This window comes from Balaenoptera ricei, chromosome 12 (genome assembly GCF_028023285.1).
Source record: "Balaenoptera ricei isolate mBalRic1 chromosome 12, mBalRic1.hap2, whole genome shotgun sequence".
Classification (NCBI taxonomy): domain Eukaryota; kingdom Metazoa; phylum Chordata; class Mammalia; order Artiodactyla; family Balaenopteridae; genus Balaenoptera; species Balaenoptera ricei.
In genome coordinates, this window is record NC_082650.1 from 92,574,505 (window position 1) to 92,592,935 (window position 18,431).

General features: G+C 35.6%; 1 protein-coding gene across 1 annotated transcript in view; it reads left to right on the plus strand.

Annotated features, from left to right (window-relative positions):
• The window catches only part of EYS (eyes shut homolog), a 1,726,005-nt gene that overhangs the window by 506,947 nt on the left and 1,200,627 nt on the right, over positions 1 to 18,431 (plus strand). The window lies entirely within an intron of this gene.

Sequence of the window (18,431 nt, forward strand, 5' to 3'; positions counted from 1 at the left end):
ATGTTCTTCATGTTTAGTGACTGAAATGGGAAGAAAGACTTAGACTAGTCAACAGTAGGCACTTTATTTCATTATAAGGGAATTCTGAAATAGCTGGCATTTTAATGGTCATAAGAAAAATAATGAATAACTTCTGTAATATAGGAAAACTTTCAATGACAATAGTTGACATTAGTTTAAAATATACAAAAAGAGTTATTTTTGTGATATTATCAATTATTAAAATTGATATATTATCACAAATTAATATTAACTTCCTATCCATCTATGCAGTGGGAGAAAGAATCAACTTTTGTTAGGCTATGGAAAAAAAACTTTTCATAATTATCCATTTATTTTATTTTTCTTAAATATCTCTATTAATTATAACCTACAATATATAATATGAATTTTCCAGGATATTTTTCATACTCTGAGATATCCTTTTAAACATTCAGCTCTCTCTTAAGTTCCTGAAGATAATTAGTTTATGCATTTGTGTATGTGTATATGACATGTAATTTTGAGATGGCTTAAGAAAGTGCTGTTTTGGCCTGCATGGGATATTGTCAGGAGGTGGGAAGCATTCTGTGATTGGGTTTATAATGAATCTCATGTAGAAGGATGGAAAACTAGACAGAGGGCGAAACCAACATGTTTACAGAGGCAGCGATCCTTCATAATAGCCATTTTAGGGGAAGGTTTGCCATTCTTGTGGTTTAGATAATGTTCATGTTTTTGTTTGTATTCAGATATGTGTTTGGGGTAGGCTTATTTTTGTTATGATTCATCAGGGTCACAGAGTAGCCTTGTCTCATTTTGATGTTCTTTGAAATTGTCTATTGAAATGTTCAACAGGAGAACAGCAACACGTGGCTGTTAACCTAACTTCTAGTTCCTGGCCAGCTCCTGGGGATTCTGGATTTAGTTGCTGCTTTCTCTTTCCCGAAATATACTCTCATTGATATGTGGAGGGGGGGCTGGAAATATGTGTGTGTGCATGTGAAATATATCACTTATTTGTATAAAATATGTTATTCTCATAACGTCAATCAAACAGAATGAGAAGACACAAGTATTAATTTATTATCCAGCATGATAGTACTTTTATTTAGATTAAAACACTGCCATTTGATTAAGAGGCCTTAAATATCTAAAACAAAACAAGCAACAAAGTCTAGAAGGCTTAATTAAAATACACTTTATTTTAATATTCATGAGACATAATCAGTCTTTCTAGAAACTCTGACACCACTAGTTGTGAACTCTTAATGACTTAAATTTATAAACATGTCAGAAGAGTTTGCCTCTTAAATTAACACAAACACTCTTAGTCACTTTATTATGCTTCAGATTTTTCAAAGATTACTGATTGTATTTCCAAGATGTAGGGTTGCATTTTTTTCTTGGTATAAAAATAGAAATCCAGCTGAAGTAAGCTTTCTGACTGTGCTTCTCATTTGTGATTTTAAACATGAAAATGTATTAATACAAATGTTCATGTTATATTAACATTGGCTTTACTAGCTTGTAAGGGGAAGAAAACATTCAATAAATACACTATCAATGAGGTGACCATAATTAGTATATGTGTTATATATAAATATGATGACTCACTATTTAGGAATTGCCAAGTTATCTTTTGTATAATTTATTGAGGTATGTAATTCACCCTTTTAATGTGTACAATTCAGGAGTTTTTAGTATATTCACAGAAAAGTAAAAGCATTACCACAATCTTATTTTAGAACATTTTCATCACCCCAAAAGAAAGCCATACCTATTAGCAGTCCCTCCGCATTTTCCCCCTCCCCTCTAGGCCCTGAAAATGACTAATCTGTTTTCTGTCTCTATGGATTTGCCTGTTCTGAACATTTCATACAAATGGAATCATGCAGTATGTGGTCTTTTGTGACTGATTCATCACACGTAGCATAATGTTTTCAAGGTTTACGTCACAGAACTTCTTTCCTTTTTATAGTCAATAATATTACATCGTAAGGTTATAATACATTTGTTTATCTATTCTTCATTTGATAGACATTTAAGTTGTCTATTTCTTGACTAGTATGCCCAAGTATGTGTATGCACATATATTTCCAATTCTTTGAGTGTATAACTAGCATTAGAATTGTTGGATTATGTGATAACTTTATGTTCAACTTTTAGAGGAAAGTTCCAAACACTTGTCTAAGTTAATGCACTATTTCACAGTCCCACCAGCAATGTGTGAGGGTGTCAATTTTTCCACATCCTTGTCAGTACTTGCTAATGTCTTTTAATGTCTGATTCTAGTCATTTGAACCTTCTCTATTTTTCTTCCGGTCAATATAGTTCAATGTCTTTTGACAGAATAAACTTTGAATTTCATTGTTTTTATATATTTCTTTTTATTCTCTATTTCATTAATCTCATCATTTCCTTCTTCTGGCGATGGGTTTAGTTTTATTTTTCCAGGTGGATGGTTTCATTATTGATTTAAAAATCTGTACTTTTTAAACACCAGAATTTACAAATATAAATTTTGATCTAAGCACTGCTTTAGCTGCACCTTATAATTTTTTGGTGTTTTGTGTGTTTATTTTTATTCATCTCAGAAAATTTTCTAATTTCACATGTGATTTCTTCTTCAGCTCACTGGTTATTTAGGAGTTTGACATTTAATTTCCACATATTTGTGAATTCCTCAGATTTCCTTCTGATTTTAACTTCTACTTTTATTTATTTATTTATTTATTTATTTATTTATTTTTAACATCTTTATTGGAGTAAAATTGCTTTACAATGGTGTGTTAGTTTCTGCTATATAAGAAAGTGAATCAGTTATACATATACATATGTTCCCATATCTATCCCCTCTTGCATCTCCCTCCCTCCCACCCTCCCTATCTCACCCCTCTAGGTGGTCACAAAGCACAATGCTGATCTCCCTGTGCTATGCGATTGCTTCCCACTAGCTATCTATTTTACATTTGGTAGTGTATATAGGTCCATGACACTCTCTCACTTTGTCACATCTTACCCTTCCCCCTCCCCATATCCTCAAGTCCATTCTCTTGTAGGTCTGTGTCTTTATTCCCATCTTGCCACTAGGTTCTTAATGCCCTTTTTTTTTTTTTCCCTTAGATGTCATATACATGTGTTAGCATACTGTATTTGTTTTTCTCTTTCTGACTTCACTCTGTATGACAGACTCTAACTCCATCCACCTCATTACAAATACCTCCATTTCATTTCTTTTTATGGCTGAGTAATATTCCATTGTATATATGTGCCACATCTTCTTTATCCATTCATCTGTCGATGGACATTTAGGTTGCTTCCATGTCCTGGCTATTGTAAATAGAGCTGCAATGAACATTTTGGTACATGACTCTTTTTGAACTATGGTTTTCTCAGGGTATATGCCCAGTAGTGGGATTGCTGGGTCGTATGGTAGTTCTATTTGTAGTTTTTTAAGGAACCTCCATACTGTTCTCCATAGTGGCTGTATCAATTTACATTCCCACCAACAGTGCAAGAGTGTTCCCTTTCCTCCACACCCTCTCCAGCATTTATTGTTTCTAGATTTTTTGATGATGGCCATTCTGATCGGTGTGAGATGATATCTCATTGTAGTTTTGATTTGCATTTCTCTAATGATTAATGATGTTGAGCATTCTTTCATGTGTCTGTTGGCAATCTGTATATCTTCTTTGGAGAAATGTCTATTTAGGTCTTCTGCCCATTTTTGGATTGGGTTGTTCGTTTTTTTGTTATTGAGCTGCATGAGCTGCTTGTAAATCTTGGAGATTAATCCTTTGTCAGTTGCTTCATCTGCAAATATTTTCTCCCATTCTGAGGGTTGTCTTTTGGTCTTGTTTATGGTTTCCTTTGCTGTGCAAAAGCTTTTAAGTTTCATTAGGTCCCATTTGTTTATTTGTGTTCTTATTTCCATTTCTCTGGGAGCTGGGTCAAAAAGAATCTTGCTGTGATGTATGTCATAGAGTGTTCTGCCTATGTTTTCCTCTAAGAGTTTGATAGTGTCTGCCCTTACACTTAGGTCTTTAATCCATTTTGAGTTTATTTTTGTGCATGGTGTCAGGGAGTGTTCTAATTTCATACTTTTACATGTATCTGTCCAATTTTCCCAGCACCACTTACTGAAGAGGCTGTCTTTTCTCCACTGTATATACTTGCCTCCTTTATCAAAGATAAGGTGACCATATGTGTGTGGGTTTATCTCTGGGCTTTCTATCCTGTTCCATTGATCTATATTTCTGTTTTTGTGCCAGTACCAAACTGTCTTGATTACTGTAGCTTTGTAATATAGTCTGAAGTCAGGGAGCCTGATTCCCCCAGCTCCATTTTTCGTTCTCAAGATTGCTTTGACTATTCGGTGTCTTTTGTGTTTCCATACAAATTGTGAAAATTTTTGTTCTAGTTCTGTGAAAAATGCCAGTGGTAGTTTGATAGGGATTGCATTGAATCTGTAGAATGCTTTGGGTAGTAGAGTCATTTTCACAATGTTGATTCTTCCAATCCAGGAACATGGTATATCTCTCCATCTATTTGTATCATCTTTAATTTCTTTCATCAGTGTCTTATAATTTTCTGCATACAGGTCTTTTGTCTCCTTAGGTAGGTTTATTCCTGGATATTTTATTCTTTTTGTTGCAATGGTAAACGGGAGTGTTTTCTTAATTTCACTTTCAGAGTTTTCGTCATTAGTGTATAGAAATGCAAGAGATTTCTATGCATTAATTTTGTATCCTGCTTCGTTACCAAATTCATTGATTAGCTCTAGGAGTTTTCTGGTAGCATCTTTAGGATTCTCTATGTATAGTATCATGTCATCTGCAAATAGTGACAGCTTTACTTCTTCTTTTCCGCTTTGGATTCCTTTTATTTCTTTTTCTTCTCTGATTGCTGTGGCTAACACTTCCAAAACTATGTTGAATAATAGTGGTGAGAGTGGGCAACCTTGTCTTGTTCCTGATCTTAGTGGAAATGGTTTCAATTTTTCACCATTGAGGACAATTTTGGCTGTGAGTTTGTCATATATGGCCTTTATTATGTTGAGGAAAGTTCCCTCTATGCCTACTTTCTGCAGGGCTTTTATCATAAATGGGTGTTGAATTTTGTCGAAAGCTTTCTCTGCATCTATTGAGATGATCATATGGTTTTTCTCCTTCAATTTGTTAATATGGTGTATCACATTGATTGATTTGCGAATATTGAAGAATCCTTGCATTCCTGGGATAAACCCCACTTGATCATGGTGTATGATCCTTTTAATGTTCTGTTGGATTCTGTTTGCTAGTATTTTGTTGAGGATTTTTGCATCTATGTTCATCAGTGATATTGGCCTGTAGTTTTCTTTCTTTGTGACATCTTTGTCTGGTTTTGGTATCAGGGTGATGGTGGCCTCGTAGAATGAGTTGGGGAGTGTTCCTCCCTCTGCAATATTTTGGAAGAGTTTGAGAAGGATAGGTGTTAGCTCTTCTCTAAATGTTTGATAGAATTCACCTGTGAAGCCCTCTGGTCCTGGGCTTTTGTTTGTTGGAAGGTTTTTAATCACAGTTTCAATTTCAGTGCTTGTGATTGGTCTGTTCATATTTTCTATTTCTTCCTGGTTCAGTCTCAGCAGTTTGTGCATTTCTAAGAATCTGTCCATTTCTTCCAGGTTGTCCATTTTATTGGCATAGAGTTGCTTGTAGTAATCTCTCATGATCTTTTGTATTTCTGCAGTGTCAGTGGTTACTTCTCCTTTTTATTTCTAATTCTATTGATTTCAGTCTTCTCCCTTTTTCTCTTGATGAGTCTGGCTAATGGTTTATCAATTTTGTTTATCTTCTCAAAGAACCAGCTTTTAGTTTCATTCATTTTTGCTATTGTTTCCTTCATTTCTTTTTCATTTATTTCTGACCTGATCTTTATGATTTCTTTCCTTCTGCTGGCTTTGGGGTTTTTTTGTTCTTCTTTCTCTAATTGCTTTAGGTGCAAGGTTAGGTTGTTTATTCGAGATGTTTCCTGTTTCTTGATGTAGGCTTGTATTGCTATAAACTTCCCTCTTAGCACTGCTTTTGCTGCGTCCCATAGGTTTTGGGTCGTCGTATCTCCATTGTCATTTGTTTCTAGGTATTTTTTGATTTCCCCTTTGATTTCTTCAGTGATCACTTCGTTATTAAGTAGTGTATTGTGTAGCCTCCATGTGTTTGTATTTTTTACACATCTTTTCCTGTAATTGATATCTAGCCTCATAGCGTTGTGGTCGGAAAAGATACTTGATACGATTTCAATTTTCTTAAATTTACCAAGGCTTGATTTGTGACCCAAGATATGATCTATCCTGGAGAATGTTCCATGCGCACTTGAGAAAAATGTGTATTCTGTTGTTTTTGGGTGGAATGTCCTATAAATATCAATTAAGTCCATCTTGTTTAATGTATCATTTAAAGCTTGTGTTTCCTTATTTATTTTCATTTTGGATGATCTGTCCATTGGGGAAAGTGGGGTGTTAAAGTCCCCTACTATGATTGTGTTGCTGTTAATTTCCCCTTTTATGGCTGTTAGTATTTGCCTTATGTATTGAGGTGCTCCTATGTTGGGTGCATAAATATTTACAATTGTTATACCTTCCTCTTGGATCGATCCCTTGATCATTATATAGTGTCCTTCTTTGTCTCTTATAATATTCTTTATTTTAAAGTCTATTTTGTCTGATATGAGAATTGTTACTCCAGCTTTCTTTTGATTTCCATTTGCATGGAATATCTTTTTCCATCCCCTCACTTTCAGTCTGTATGTGTATCTAGGTCTGAAGTGGGTCTCTTGTAGACAGCATATATATGGGTCTTGTTTTTGTATCCATTCAGCCAGCCTGTGTCTTTTGGTGGGAGCATTTAATCCATTTACATTTAAGGTAATTATTGATATGTATGTTCCTGTTCCGCTTTTCTTAAATGTTTTGTGTTTGTTATTGTAGGTGTTTTCCTTCTCTTGTGTCTCCTGCCTAGAGAAGTTCCTTTAGCATTTGTTGTAAAGCTGGTTTGGTCGTGCTGATCTCTCTCAGCTTTTGCTCGTCTGTAAAGGTTTTAATTTCTCCATCAAATCTGAATGAGATCCTTGCTGGGTAGAGTAATCTTGGTTGTAGTGTTTTTTCCTTCATCACTTTAAATATGTCCTGCCACTCCCTTCTGGCTTGCAAAGTTTCTGCTGAAAGATCAGCTCTTAACCTTATGGGGATTCCCTTGTGTGTTAGTTGTTGTTTTTCCCTTGCTGCTTTTAATATGTTTTCTTTATATTTAATTTTTGATAGTTTGATTAATATGTGTCTTGGCATGTTTCTCCTTGGATTTATCCTGTATGGGACTCTCTGTGCTTTCAGGACTTGATTAACTATTTCCTTTCCCATATTTGGGAAGTTTTCAAATATAATCTCTTCAAATATTTTCTCAGTCCCTTTCTTTTTCTCTTCTTCTTCTGGGACCCCTATAATTTGAATGTTGGTGAGCTTAATGTTGTCCCAGAGGTCTCTGAGACTGTCCTCAGTTCTTTTCATTCTTTTTTCTTTATTCTGCTCTGCAGTAGTTATTTCCACTATTTTATCTTCCAGGTCACTTATCCTTTCTTCTGCCTCAGTTATTCTGCTCTTGATCCCTTCTACACTATTTTTAATTTCATTTATTGTGTTTTTCATCATTGCTTGGTTCCTCTTTAGTTCTTCTAGTTCCTTGTTAAATGTTTCTTGCATTTTGTCTATTCTATTTCCAAGATTTTGGCTCATGTCTACTATAAATATTCTGAATTCTTTTTCAGGTAGACTGCCTATTTCCTCTTCATTTGTTAGGTCTGGTGTGTCTTTACCTTGCTCCTTCATCTGCTGTGTGTTTTTCTGTCTTCTCATTTTGCTTATCTTACTGTGTTTGTGTTCTCCTTTTTACAGGCTGCATGTTCATAGTTCCTGTTGTTTTTGGTATCTGTCCCCAGTGGCTAATGTTGGTTCAGTGCGTTGTGTAGGCATCCTGGTGGAGGAGACTAGTGCCTGTGTTCTTGTGGATGACGTGTATCTTGTCTTTCTGATGGGCAGGTCCACGTCTGGTGGTGTGTTTTGGGGTGTCTGTGGCCTTACTATGATTTTTAGGCAGCCTCTCTGCTAATGGATGGTGCTGTGTTCCTGTCTTGCTAGTTGTTTGGCATAGGGTGTCCAGCACTATAGCTTGCTGGTCGTTGAGTGAAGCTGGGTCTTGGTGTTAAGATGGAGATCTTGGGAGATTTTCATCATTTGGTATTACGTGGAGCTGGGAGGTCTCTTGTGGACCAGTGTCCTGAAGTTGGCTCTCCCACCTCAGAGGCACAGTCCTGATGCCTGGCTGGAGCACCAAGAGCCTTTCATCCACGCAGCTCAGAATAAAAGGGGGAAAAAATAGAAAGAAAAAAAGAAAGAGGATAAAATAAAAGAAAGTAAGATAAAGTAAAATAAAGTTATTAAAATAAAAAATAATAAAATAATTATTAAGAAAAAAAGAAAAACCAATTTTTTAAAGTAAAATGAAAAAACAACAACAAAAAAAAACGGACGGACAGAACCCTAGGACAAATAGTGGATGCAAAGCTATACAGACAAAATCTCACACAGAAGCATACACATATACACTCACAAAAAGAGGAAAAGGGGAAAAAATAATATATCCTGCTCCCAAAGTCCACCTCCTCAATTTGGGTTGATTCGTTGTCTATTCAGGTATTCTACAGATGCAGGTACATCTAGTTGTTTGTGGAGCTTTAATCCGCTGCTTCTGAGGCTGCTGGGAGAAATTTCCCTTTTTCTTCTTTGTTCGTACATCTCCCAGGGTTCAGCTTTGGATTTGGACCCGCCTCTGCATGTAGGTCACCTGAGGGCGTCTGTTCTTTGCTCACACAGGACGGGGTTAAAGGAGCAGCTGCTTCGGGGGCTCTGTCTCACTCAGGCAGGGGGGGAGGGAAGGGTAATGATGCAGGGCTAGCCTGCAGCGGCAGAGGCCAGCGTGATGTTGCAGCAGCCTGAGGCGTGCCATGTGTTCTCCCGGGGACGTTGTCCCTGTATCAAGGGAGCCTGGCCGTGCTGGGCTGCACAGGCTCCCGGGAGGGGCGGTGTGGAGAGTGACCTGTGCTCTCACACAGGCTTCTTGGTGGAGGCAGCAGCAGCCTTAGCGTCTCATGCCTGTCTCTGGAGTCCGCGCTGATAGCCGCGTGTCTCTGGAGCTCGTTTAGGCAGCGCTCTGAATCCCCTCTCCTCCCGCACCAGGAAACAGGCAAGAAAAAGTCTCTTGTCTCTTCTGCAGCTCCAGACCTTTTCCCAGACACCCTCCCGGCTAGCTGTGGCGCTCTAGCCCCCTTCAGGCCTTGTTCAGGCCGCCAACCCCAGTCCTCTCCCTGGGATCCGACCGAAGCCAGAGCCTCAGCTCCCAGCCCCCGCCCACCCGGGCGGGGGAGCAGACAAGCCTCTCGGGCTGGTGAGTGCTGGTCGGCACCGATCCTCTGTGCGGGAATCTCTCCGCTTTGCCCTCTGCACCCCTGTGCCTGCGCTCTCCTCCGTGGCTCTGAAGCTTCCCCCCTCTGCCACCCGCAGTCTCCGCCCATGAAGAGGCTTCCTAGTGTGTGGAAACCTTTCCTCCTTCACAGCTCCCTCCCACTGGGGCAGGTCCCGTCCCTATTCTTTTGTCTCTGTTTTTTCTTTTTTCTTTTTCCCTACCCAGGTACGTGGCGAGTTTCTTGCCTTTTGGGAGGTCTGACGTCTTCTGCCAGTGTTCAGTGGGTGTTCTATAGGAGCAGTTCCACGTGTAGATGTATTTCTGATGTATCTGTGGGGAAGAAGGTGATCTCCGCGTCTTACTCTTCTGCCATTCTTCTCCTGGTCTCTACTTTTATTTTATTGTGGTCAGAAAATGTACTTTATCAGAGTTTTCCTGAAGCTTGTTTTATGACCTAACACATGGTCTATAATGAAGAATGTTCTATACCTACTTGTGAAGAACTTGTATTCTGCTGTGGTTCGGTAGATGTTACATAGTCTGTCTTTTAGTCCTAGTTGGTTTATAATGTTGATCAGGTCCTCTATATCCTTGTTGTCTCCTGACAATTTGTTCTCTTCATTATAGGAATAGGATATTGAAGTTTACAATTACTATTATTGAGTTGTTTATTTACCCTTTCAATCTGTTACTTTTTGCTTCATTTAACTGGGACTCTGCTTTCAGGTGTGTACATGATAGTAATTGTTAGATCTTACTGATAGATATAAATATTTTTAATTATAAAATGTTCTTGTCTCGAGTAACATGTTTTTGTCTTAAAGTCTATTTTGCCTGATATTATTATAGTTGACTCAGCTGTCTTTTGATTATAGATTGCATAGTGTGCATTTTCCTATCCTTAATCTATTTGTGACTTTGAATATAAAGCTTTTCTCTTGTAGTTAACATACAATTAGACTACTTTCTAAAATTCACTCTGCCAATCTCTACCTTTTAGTAGCATTATAAACTCAATTTTCATTTAATGTGACTACTGATAAAATAGGGTAAAAATGTGCTATTTTCCTATTTTTTTATGTCTTTTTGTTCCTCTGCTTCTGAACCATTGCCTTCTTTTGTGCTAGATATTTTCTGGTGTTACACTTTAATTTCCTTTTTACTTTCAGTATGTAGTTTTTACTTATTTTCTTAGTGGTTATCTTATCAATTACAGTTAGCTTCTTAACTTAAAACAGTCAACATAATATTGACATCAAGTTAATCTCAATAGTATACAAAAACTTGGCTCCACTATTGCTCCATTTCCTCTCACCTACCTTAGGCTGTTATAAATTATAAACCCATCAATGCAATTTTGTAATTATTGCTTTATTCACTGTCTTTTAAATGAGATAGGAGAAGACAAGAGTAATAAGCAAAAAATACAGTTATGCTCTCTTTTATACTTACCTATATATTCACTATAACTGGTGCTTTTTGTGTGTGTGGATTCAAGTTACTGTTTAGTGTCTTTTCTTTTTAGCTTAAAGAACTCCCTTTACTATTTCATATAGGGCAGTATGTTAGTGATGAATTCTCTCAGTTTTGTTTTGTTTTTTTAAATAGACTATGTAGTCCTGGAAAGAGCAGCAGTAGCCCCTTGGATCCCTCCCATGCTGTGAGGGACTGGGACCCCAGTGGCTCCACAGGATGGCACAGCCTTTATTTTTATTTTTTTAATATTTATTTATTTATTATTTATTTATTTTGGCTGGTCCAGTTCTTAGTTGCAGCCTGCGGGATCTTTAGTTTAGGTATGCAGACTTCTTAGTTGTGGCATGCGAACTCTTAGTTGTGGCATGCATGCAGGATCTAGTTCCCTGACCAGGGATGGAATCCAGGCCCCCTGCATTCTGAGTGTGGAATCTTACTCACTGAGCCACGAGGGAAGTCCCTCTCTCAGTTATTTTTAAATCTGGGAATATCTTAATTTCTCTTTTAATTTAAAGGATAGCTTTCAGGGACATAGACTACTTGGTTGACTGTTTTTTCTTTCAGCACTTGAAATATGCCTGACCTACATGGTTTTTGATAAATTGGTTGTTAATCTGACTGAGGAACCCCTGTACATGAGTCACTTTTATCTTGATGCTACCAGAATCCTCTCTTTGTCTTTTGACATGTTGACTATCATATGTTTAGACTTTTATCTCTTTAAGTCCATTCTACTTGGAGATTGTTGAGTTTCACAGACATGCAGATCAATATTTTTCATCAAGTTTGGAAAATTTGACATTTATTTCTTCAAATATTTTACCTTTTTCTGTCTTTTATCTGATTCTGGAACTCTCACATGTGTATGTTAATGTACTTGATGATATCCTACAGGTATCTGACTATGTTCATTTTTATTTCTTTTTTTTTCATATCTTCAGGATCAATAATGTTAATTGATTGATTTTCAAATTCATTGCTTCCTTCTTCTGCTACTTTAAATCTGATGTTATGCCTCTCTAGTGATTTTTTAATTTCGTGTTTTGTGCTTTTCAATTCCAGAATTTCTATTCATTTCTTTTTTGTAATTCATATCTCTTTATTGGTATTCTCAATTTGGCAAGACATCAGTCTCATACTTTTAGTAATGGTTTAGATATGGTTTCTATTTTTCTTTGAACATATTTATTATAGCTGATTTAATATATTTGTCAAGTCCAATATCCAGGCTTCCTCCAGGATAATTTCTATTGATTGTTCTAATTCCTGTGTTTGGAACATACTTTTCTCTGTTTGTACAACTCATAATTTTTTAAAATGAACATTTAGCCTTTTAAATAATATAATGTGGCAAATCTGGAAATCAGATCCTGCTTCTTCCCAGTTGTTACTGGTTTTCTGTTTCATTTTTTTTTTTTTTTGTAGTTGTTTTTTGCTATTGTTTATTTAGTGATTTTCCTGGAAGAGTTGTATAAATTATTTATTTTTTGTCATATGTAACTATTGAAATCTCTGCTCAGCTAGCCTAGTGGTTAGCTAATGATTTAACAGATTTTAAAAATTTCCTTGAACTAGTAAGTCCCCAGGCTTTACTGAGAGATCCTGTGTGTCTGGTGAGGCATGTGTTCAATGTTCAGGCAGACAGTTTACAGCTCTGTCATATTCCTCACTTCTTCCTTGCACTGAACCTCCAGTTTAGTCGGAGATAGGAGATTAAGGTCTTTTCATGTCTTTCTTAGGCAAGTGCACAAACTTTCATGTTGTATTGTGTTTTGTTTCCCAGGAATATATCTGGCCTTTCAAGGACCTCTATGAAATCTCATTACCCACTTTTACCTTTAAGTATATTGGTCAGCCTCTCGTTAGCCTCAACTGGAATCATTACCTCTAGCAGCTGCAATGTTAATCAATCACCACTGATTGTTTTTTAAAAATGCCCATTATGTAGGAATTTTTTAAACAGAATGAGCTTTGATTCAGGTCAAATAAAGTCTATTCCCGAGAATGACACATTCAGAGAGTTGTCAGATCAATGAAATGGTGACATAACCTAGGGAGAACCTTTTAAGTGAGCTTCAAAACTCCACTACCCCTGCCCCCCTAATGGCTGTTAGGTAGCTCGTTTCACAGATACCATAACTGCAATGCTGTTGGTTTTCAAATACTTTGCAGAGCTGGGAGAAAGAGATGGGAATAGTGCGAGTTAAACCACCACAAAGCTGACTGTGCCTCTGAGATTTAGCCATTTTTCTTCAGTAAATACTCTTCAGATTGTTGCAAGCCTTCAGTTTATTTCCAGAATTCTGAAAAAGTTGAACTCAACTATGTTTTTCCAGGGTTCTTTTTCCTTTTGTGTAAGATTAGATTTTCAGAAGTCCTTCTCCACCATTACTGAACTGATTCTACCAAATTATATTTTATATTACAGAGAGAATGAGAGACAGACAGAGACAGAGAGAGAGGGAGAGAGGGAGAAAGTTCTAGAGTCAGAGTGTCTGGATATAGGATACAAAGTTTGGTTCTATTGCTAACGATGAGTATGAATTGGGTTAAGGAAGTTTACTAAGCTTCCAATTTCCTTATCCAGAAAGTGGAAATAATAATAGTTATGTCACATAGGCTTATGATGATAATTAAATAAAATCTGTACACGAAGTATTTAGTTCATTTCTTGATATATAGGAAACTCTGAATCACACTTTCTTATTATTGCCAACATTTGTCTTGATTTCAAAATATATGTATGAATAAGAATAGAGTAGCATCTTATAAATGATGAATCCTTAGAATCATATAGATATCAACTCATCCTCTCTCTCTCTCTCTCTCTCTCTATATATATATATATATATATATACACACACACACATATATGTATACAGCAAATAAAGAACACTTAAAAGAGATTACTTTATTATTTTGTAATTAAGGAAGAGTTTATTAGCTAAGTTTAGGGTCCTCTGAAGCTTTCCTACAAATTTCCACTGAGCAAAAATTTCAGGAGTCTCAGTAAAGTATACAATGACTATCTTATTATATTTAGTGAAGAGTCAGTCTAAAAAAACATCAAAAATTGCAAAGATTCTTAACTTTCACACTATTTGAAGGCATTCATATTATACATCATGATAAATGTTTAAAATAGCATATATTTTAATAGATCAAAAAGAATTGCATTTCCTTGACTATATACTTATATTCCTTGAGAAGAAAATATTGAGAAATAAAAATTTGCTGGAACATCAAATCTCTTAAGTAATCTGTGTGTCCTAAGTTACTGAACTACCTATATATGCTCATCTCTAAACAACTGGAGTTAACATAGTTTAGTGTTTACATAGTTTCAAGATATTAAAAAGAAAATTGGGCTAGGGATGTAATTTGAATGCTGATTGCAACATGCCTTCTGCTATTCCTGGCATGGTTTAGAATTTAACTACCTTCTTTATTTCTGATTTTTCTTCCCCCCAAACCGTCAACAGCTTTAGCTACAGATGGGGCTCAGTATGGCAGTTATTGGACCCAGATGCCACAGTCTGCAGCACGTTTTGCCAACAGCATCTGGCTCCTTTGCTGCCTATGTAATTGGCATTTGTGTTGATTTCTTGGCCTGCTTTTCTTATGGACACTACAGTGTGGGCTTGCAGAAAACACGAAGGTTTGCCCCCAGTTGACCATAAGAATTTTTTCTCAGCTTATAATTTATGCAAATTTGTCCTAGATGTCTTAAATTTTGAAGTGCTATGCATTGGGACATTTTGTGTTTCTTTAAGGACATGTTTTAAAATTTTTAATGGAAATAACTGAAAAAAAGTTTGAAACTTAATGAGTATAATTTTAAAAAATCTATGTGATCTACATGTATTTAACATATTGAATGAAAACTACAAAATTATGGTGTATTACTAGAGAGTTTTGCGGGTTTTTTCTTTGCTTAGCTTATGCATAGGAGCACAAAATGTTAAAATATAAGTAAAATAAGTGCCAATATAAATATAAAACAATAACAGTATTTTATTGCAAGCAACAGCAATCTATGGTATTCACCATTAAGAGATGAAAGATTTTTCCTTTACAAAACCCAGAATTTTGAAAAATATATATGTTGGTATGTGAATCCTTCACCTCCTTTTTGGATAGCTACACCATATTTTATTTTATGGATATAACGTAATGACCACTTAGAGAATGTAAATGTTTTGCAGTTATAAACTATTATTTGGAGAAATCATTTATATGTGCCTTGTTATAATCATGTATCTGTAGATTTGTACAATAAATTATTAGAAGTGAAATTGAGGAATCAAAGTGTTTCAACATTCAAGATTTGGACAGATTTTATCAAATTATCTTTTGGACAGATTTAATATTACATTCACACAAGCAATTAATGAGACTATCTGTATCAGGTACTTCTAGTTTATATTATTTTGTGCTAGAAAAATATCTTTTAATGAGGCTTAGATATGCCCATTTTATATATGAGAGAAATAAGACTTAGAAATTTTCAGTAATTTAAGCAAAATCACAGTGTTAGAAAGTAGTGAATCTAAATATCGGAGCAAGATCTGTGTGACTCCAAATCCATGGCTTTAGATGACTGTCAACTAGTCTTGCTTTGAATATAAAATACTACATATATTGCCACTGCCTATCCCACAGCTACCAATGAGGACAGCCACCACTGTAGTTCTAACAAATTTGTGCAAGATTAAATAGTTATTTCTCTCAGTGGAAGAGTTGGAACCTCACATAATTCCAATTTCATCAAAAAATAATAACTCAAGGAATAAGCATACTGTCTTGGACAGATGAATACATCCTATGACCAATTAAAACATTATACATCGGCTTTAGAATTTACTAAGTAAAATTACTTTTTGGCAACAATAGCACAAAGGAAGGAAAGGAAAAAAATCACTGTTTCTTGTTGTAAGGCTGTTACATTTTATGTTACATCGTATTTGAAGATACTGATAAACTAATAAGATATTCAAGAACCACTATTGAATGAACAAATTAACTCTTTTACATCACTGAAGCTGGGTTGAAAGGAGGGAGGAAAGAGAGTTTTATCTGGCTCCAAGATATTTTCTTCATAATGAATCAAGTTCCTGTTTTTTCCCACCCGAGAAACACCCCGTGTACCCTCTGTATTAGTTTCCTAGGGCGATGATTTGTGTTCCTTAGCTTCTGCTGTACCACCCCAGTCTCTGGCTTCATCTCCTCCTGGCACTCTTCCTGTGTACTTGTCCAGCTCTCTCTCCAAAGTCCCCCTTCTTATAAGGACATCAGTGACATTGGATTAAGGCTAATCCACTAATTAGCTCACGTTAACTTGACTTCTGTAGAGACCCCAGTTAAAAAGGAGGCCACATTTTGAGGTTCTGAGGGTTAGGACTTCAAGGTCTTTTAGGGGGATGTAATTCAAATTAATAACACCTTCCGTGTATAGTTATTAAAACATTTCTCATAACCATAGCAGCCCAGAATTTTATAATTTAACATAGCCATACATACAATCTCTTGAATTTTATTACAGATTTGTGTCAGAATATATTTAAATATTATTTCTATTATTTAAAAAAGTAGGAAAACTCTTTGAATGTTAGATCATCTCATTTCATATGGAACTCTAGTAAAAGTCTAGATTAAAAGTGTTATTGTCTTAGAATGGGTTTTATTTGTTTGCTTGTCCTTTAAGATTTGTTTTTGAAATGGTGACTTGTTTCATATAAAGCCCTGGAAATTTGAGAAAAATGCAAAATAAAAACAAAACAATCTAGATACATTCAGCAATCGCTCATTAGAAAACCTTCAGCCATCTCTTGCCTCATATTTGATGGTGCATGTGAGGGCAAACACCCAATGAAGCCCAATGAATAAATAAAATAGTGACTTTATTATTCGATTACTTGTTATAATGAAGAAATGTGCATATACCTAGCCGTTGAAAGAAATTCAGGTTTGAAATGTGGTATATTTTGGATAACTACTAAATATTGTTGTCCTGATTGCTACACACTTGCTTATATTTGAGAACTCTATTGGACATTTGGTTTATGGTTTTCAATAAGTGGATCCTCTAGCACCAACTTTTAGTCACAGACACATTGTTATTCATTTCATTTAAAGTATGGGCTTGTTCCCAGTTATTTTCTTTTAGAGAAACAACTCTTTTGAAAAAGAGAATTTTTTCCTTGTCAAGCCCTTCTTAACTTAATGAAGTTGAAATTGCTTTCCTCAGTATTTATATTTCTGCTCACTTGTTCTGAGAATCCCACATTCTTTCTATTAATTTTCATCTATCTCTACTCGGCTTCACTCTTTCTTGTTTTAATGTATCCTTACTGGATTGATTGTTTCTTCTCTAACATACAGTTTGGGCTTTTGTATTCTCAATGAACATGTATTGATCTGGGTTCAATTCTAGCCCTGACGTTTTTTCTGGATACATTTTAATATAGACTTTATATAAAAAGCAGTTGTAGGATTACAGAAAAAAATTTTGTAAAAAATAGAGTTCTCATATAAGCCCTAAAAAATGCTCTATACTCCACCTATTCATCCTCTCCTCCCTTACACCCCTAGCAAAACTGACCTTGTTACTGTTTTTATAGTTTTGCCTTTTCCAGAATATCATATAAATGGAATCATATATTATGTATTATTTTTCAGACTGGCTTCTTTCACTTAGTAATAGGCATTTAAGTTTCCTCTATGTCTTTACAGCTTGATAGCTCATTTATTTTTATTGCTGAATAACACTTTTTTTTCAACCATCACCTTATTGAAGGACACATTAGTTGATTCCAAATTTTGACAATTATGAATAGGCTAGTGTAAAGATCTATGTGCAGGTTTGTGTGTGTGTGTGTGTACATAGATTTTCAACTTATTTGAATAAATACCTAGGAATGAGATTGCTGGATCTTGTGATAAGCTTATGTATGTTTAGCTTTGTAAAACCTACCAGATTGTATATCAAAGCAAGTGTAAGACTTTGCATTCCCACCAGCAATGAATGAGAGTTCCTATTGCCTCCAGACCCTGTCAGCATTAGGTGTTATCAATGTCTTTAATTTGTCATTCTTGTAAGTGTGTAAGGATATTTCATTGTCGTTTTATTTGGAATTCCAATGACACAGGGTGCTGAGCATCTTTTTGTATGTGTATCTGTCATTTGTATATCTTCTTTGATTAATTATCTGCTCAATATTTTGATGAAGTATCAAAAAGCGCATTTTTAAATTGAGTTGTTCATTGAGTTTTAAGAGTTCTTTGTTTATTTTGGAAACAAGTCCTTTATCAGATATATATTTTACAATGTCTCTCAATCAGTGCTTTGTCTTTTCATACTCCTGATGGATTCTTTTTCAGAGCAGAAGTTTTTAGTTTTAATGAAGTCCAACTTTATTAATTTTTTTATTTTTTATAAATCACGCTTGTGGTATTGTATCTAAAAAGTCATCACCAAACCCA